Below are 6,030 nucleotides of genomic sequence, written 5' to 3' on the forward strand. Positions count from 1 at the left end.
GTCAAACTGCTCTGCATATTGCTGTTGAAAAAAACCAGGAAACATTAGTTCGAAAGCTACTCATTTCTGGAAGTCACATCGACAGACGTGCTATATTTCGGAAACCTCCATTGTACTACGCTTGTAGAAATGGAAACCAGAAAATAGTTGAGTTACTCGTAATTTGCGGTGCTAAATTATGGGCCGAAGATTGGGAAACTTACTTCGAAATGTGGAGTAGGGGAGAAGAATTAATGAGAAAAATACTCAGGTATTAAGTTATATAATTAATGAATCGAAGCAGTGTCGTACCTTGCAGAACCTTTGCAATGCAACTATTAGAAAAAATATTAGAAATTTAGAAAAAGATTCCACTGGACATGGATTACCACCATCACTGATTAAACGACTACTACTTCAAGACTGATGGAAATATGTAATGTAATTTAAGGACATGTGCATAAACATGGAGTTTATATGTTTGCAATTGATAAGTGATTTCTAATTATGATTAAATGTCTGAGGTATAAAATGTAATAAAAGGAAAAAATATATATATATATAACGAGTCCATTTTTCTCTTTCCCACAAGAAGCAGTTTTACTTAATTTACTGTTTGACACTGAAACGTATTTGTTATTCCTTTCCGGAAATGCTGTTCTTAGTTTATAACAACACAAACAAGCTACAATAATAAGATACCACAAAACTTTGCTCAAACGAAAATCTATATTATAACGCATTTGCGTTGCCAAGCTACAAATATGTTTCCACTAAGAAATGTAAAGAAAACCGCGCGCAAGAATATCCGTGCAAACGATGCATGCGCTTAAAAATGTTTCAGTTTTCTGTATGTGTGTGTGTGTGATTATGGCAAAGCCTCGAGGGCTATCTGCCTAAGGGGAGGGATGCCTTCGTGGAGGACTTTCTAAGGGAAACTGGCTCGTATACACGTTACACATGGGGAAAACCACGAAAACACCCATGCAGCCAGCCCGTTTGCGGCATTCGAACCTCAGACCGAACTACCAGTGTTCAGCGACTTTACCGCTCGGCCGCTGGTGAGCTTTATGAATTAAACAAGAGAGAAATGAACTGCATAAACTCCAGAACTATTATCCACGATTTCTGAGCCGCCATACTTTAATCACGGAGTTTTGTCAAAAATCTTGATGGTAACCATTTTTGAGACAACGTATTTGACGATGTTTTGGCGCCCAAAAAATTCACCAAACTTCGAAGGTGAGCTATAATGAAGCTGTTTCAAAATTTGCTTACTTTTGCAGAGAAATTAGATTTAGGGACTTTTCGGGGGGGAGGGGATTGAAAAATCCTCTTTCGTACATAGTTCTTTATTCGAAAAATTTCACAGTTTACGTAACCCTGATCGGGCCGACTGTTTTACAAGAACCAAGATATATTTGAAACAAGTCGCATACAGTTTAGAACATATTTATCTTCATAAAATAAATAGTGAAAATATATAAGGATTAAGACTAACGTCTCGCCAGAGAGTTTCGTTAACGTTTTTTTATCCCCCCCCTTTTTTTTAAATTAGCACAACTGCATATTTGTAGAATACCAGGTGCACTAAGTATTGGCAAATACACGGAAGTGCCACTGAATTAGGGTTAGTCATGACTATGGAAATTTTACAGCGTTGCACCGCATCTGTTCTCACGTGAGGAAGTTGTGGTACGTGCACATACAGCTAACACTATGGTTGTTGTTAATCAGTCGTTTCAATTGCCAGAATGGGTAAAACTTCTGATTTAGACAGATCCAATCTCGGACAGATAGTAGACACTCGGTTGCATGGGCCATTTAATTTCCAAAATCCTCAGCGGGCATGGATTTTAAAGGTTGATAGTGTCAAGAGTATACCGAGAATACACGGATGGTGCAAAAAGAACTAGCCTTTGGGTAAATTGAAAAAGACAACCTAAAACAAGCGTGGTGTAAGACAGCTCTATTTGGTGTAATTTCATAAAAGTACTTATGTATTTCTAATTATTCATTTTTTTCAATGCCTTTTTTAATAGCTTAATTTGTTAGTGAATAACCTTCCAGATTAAATATGAAAGCGAAATGGCTGAGGAAACCGAATAGCAACAGCCTATCGCGTTCGTGATAAAAGCATTATTTTTGGCAGTGGCAACACATTGCTTTCGAATAGCCGAGTTTGTTAATTCAAATTGAAAATAAGTATCTTACATTTTTCAGAATGCAGCATTCTCGCGGCCTCAAGGTAAAAATATTTTGTTTCCAACAATGTTATTACTACTCACTTTCAAATCGCTGTGTTTATATTTTAAAAAATTATTTAATTTGTACAAAATATGAAAACGAATTTCATTTTCAGAATTCTGTCTTTCAGGTTCACATATGTTCCTGCGTAAGACTACGAGTATTTAAAATAGAGGTTGCTCTATGTCCCACCGTTTTTTCCTAATGCGAGGAACATACCTACCTACATTCATATATATACATACAGAGTCTTTATTATTTAATACTTTTAAAAGTAATACATGGCGACAATGACGGCAACAATTTGAAAAGTGATTCAAATAAGAAGTGGTGTGAATGAAAATAGAGTATCAGTCTCCTCCTTAATAGAATTTCGCCTAATTTTTTAAATTTTAATCAGGTTATCTGTTTTTTATGCATCACTGCTAATAATTACGTTTACTATTACATCAAGTATTATTCACTTAACTATCTTTGCTGCAGTGTATTTTTTATTTTCTCAACTTTTGAAATTCGAGTGACATTTGATAAATAGTTGTCATCTATTTTCCCAGCCTGTCTCTTTCTCCCTGTATTTATGCATCTGAGCGTATGTGTCCATGTTTTTTATAATGGATACAGGAAATGTTGCTTCAGTATTTTATTTTTATCAATAGATGGCATTTTTGTCACATTTCTTCTTTACTGGGTTTCGATAGATTACTCATGATTTTATTGGAATCAGAATTTTTTTATTTATTATTTTATGGTTCAAGTGTTTGTTATCATTTATTAAACTGTTCAAATATTTCAATTTAGATCATATTTTAATGTCCACTTTCTTCCTCAGATTGACGCTGCCGACGGATCGGGGAATACAGCACTGTTATCTGCTTTAGAAAACAAAGCCCACTGGAGATCAAAAAGATTTCTACACAGATATTTGTATGTTTTTGATAGACCGTAGATGTGATGTTAATATTTCTGCGTGCGGTCAAACTGCTCTGCATATTACTGTTGAAAAAAACCAGGAAACATTAGTTCGAAAGCTACTCATTTCTGGAAGTCACATCGACAGACGTGCTATATTTCGGAAACCTCCATTGTACTACGCTTGTAGAAATGGAAACCAGAAAATAGTTGAGTTACTCGTAATTTGCGGTGCTAATTTATGGGCCGAAGATTGGGAAACTTACTTCGAAATGTGGAGTAGGGAAGAAGAATTAAATGAGAAAAATACTCAGGTATTAAGTTATATAATTAATGAATCGAAGCAGTGTCGTACCTTGCAGAACTTTTGCAATGCAACTATTAGAAAAAATATTAGAAATTTAGAAAAAGATTCCACTGGACATGGATTACCACCATCACTGATTAAACGACTACTACTTCAAGACTGATGGAAATATGTAATGTAATTTAAGGACATGTGCATAAACATGGAGTTTATATGTTTGCAATTGATAAGTGATTTCTAATTATGATTAAATGTCTGAGGTATAAAATGTAATAAAAGGAAAAAATATATATATATATAACGAGTCCATTTTTCTCTTTCCCACAAGAAGCAGTTTTACTTAATTTACTGTTTGACACTGAGACGTATTTGTTATTCCTTTCCGGAAATGCTGTTCTTAGTTTATAACAACACAAACAAGCTACAATAATAAGATACCACAAAACTTTGCTCAAACGAAAATCTATATTATAACGCATTTGCGTTGCCAAGCTACAAATATGTTTCCACTAAGAAATGTAAAGAAAACCGCGCGCAAGAATATCCGTGCAAACGATGCATGCGCTTAAAAATGTTTCAGTTTTCTGTATGTGTGTGTGTGTGATTATGGCAAAGCCTCGAGGGCTATCTGCCTAAGGGGAGGGATGCCTTCGTGGAGGACTTTCTAAGGGAAACTGGCTCGTATACACGTTATACATGGGGAAAACCACGAAAACACCCATGCAGCCAACCCATTCGCGGGATTCGAACCTCAGACCGAACTACCAGTGTTCAGAGACTTTACCGCTCGGCCGCTGGTGGGCCCCTCAGTTTTCTGTAAGTTTTGACTAATAAAATTTGTTGTTCGATCAAAAATGGCGAGATTTCCCAAAAACTTCGTTACAGACGTATAAAGGAATAAATACCTGGTGGTAGTCGCTGCGATAAAAAGGTGACACCAGTGTTTATTTAAAAAGAAAAGAAATACTGTACGTGCGAGTGTAATTTTTTATGAATACTATGGCATTTTATATGAAAACCTTTTTATTTTATTATTGAATTCCTCTAATAGAACGATATTCTAAGTGTAAGCTTTTGGATTAAAGCGTCAAAATATTTAGCCTGATTACGATGTTCTTTTACAATTTGAGCTTTTGTATTAGCGTGACAAATTTATTACGTTCATATTACAATATTTAATAATTTGTAAATGGCGACATTTAATATTTAGTAACTTGTAATTGGCAACACTTTGGACAGGATATTAAATTAGAACTATGCTGGTATTGCAATTCTCCGTAACATTCATTCTGTAATTCTATAATATACATACATTCTATAATATACATACATTCTATAATTATAAATAAATAGTTTCTAAAAACTAAAAGTGCACCCACATTATTTTATATGGTGCGAGAAGTATTTTGCTTTCAACATGGAAAGTTTAGCCTCCAGAGCCAATGAATTATGATCGAAATCTTGCTTCAAATTGGCAAAGATGTCTGCAATTATTCGAAATATATGAAGTACCCAGTGGATTATATAATAAAGAAGAGAAGGTAAGAGTTAATACTTTTTCTTCATGAAATAGAAATTCGTGGTTTTGAAATATGTAATACATTTCCTATAGAAGAAGATAAATAAATTAAAATAAATGAAATAAAGAACAAATTTACCAAATATTGTATTCCTATGAAAAATATTACATATAAAAAACTATTCTTTACGAGAAATCAAACTGCGTCAGAAACCATAGATGAATATGTAACTGACCTTCGAAATAAAGCTAGAACATGAGAGTTTGCACAATTAATGGATAGTCTAATAAAGAATAAAATTGTTTGCGGTATGAAAGATGATGTAGTGAGAGCAAGATTGTTACATGCAACAGAATTAACGTCAGAAAATCTCTTGATATACGCAGAATCTGCCGTGATAAGTGCAATGAAATTCATATGCGGAAACTTTTAAAAATTTAGTGAAAAATAAACTAAGTAAACACAATAAGAATACCTACAAAGAGGTAAATACTGAGAAGCAAAAGACAAAAGTTTGTTCTAAGTGTGGAACATCTCATGAGTATCGGAAGTGTCCAGCACAGGCAAAATCTGTCGTAAGGTGTAAAAAGGGAAATCATTTCGCGAATCAGTGTAAAAGCTATATAATAAAAAATCAGATGTGTACACCACATGACTTCCTTGTACGGAATATTAAATTATACGCATTTTTTTCTTCAATTTCATTTAAACTTATTGGATTGAATTAAATCTACTTTGCCGACAGCGCATAAACCACAATAGGATAAATGCATTGTTTAAAATTCACTCTAGTATTTGTTTACCATAGCGACACTCTGGCGCTAGATTCACTTAACAGTATTAATAATTATATAACAGTTAACTTATATAATAATTATATAACGGAAACTAATTTAACTGTTATATAATCCAATAATTATATAACAGTTAACTTATATATTTTGTTCATATTGTAACTCATAATGCACAAAATTTATATCATTTAAAGAATAGAATTATCTAATCGTAACCACATGTTCTATTCAAATACTATAATAAAGCTAGAACGATGTATAAAAGAAATTAAGC

Source organism: Stegodyphus dumicola, chromosome 4 (assembly GCF_044657685.1).
Source record: "Stegodyphus dumicola isolate Sdum_Otavi_A_Nest chromosome 4, ASM4465768v1".
Taxonomy (NCBI): Eukaryota; Metazoa; Arthropoda; class Arachnida; order Araneae; family Eresidae; genus Stegodyphus; species Stegodyphus dumicola.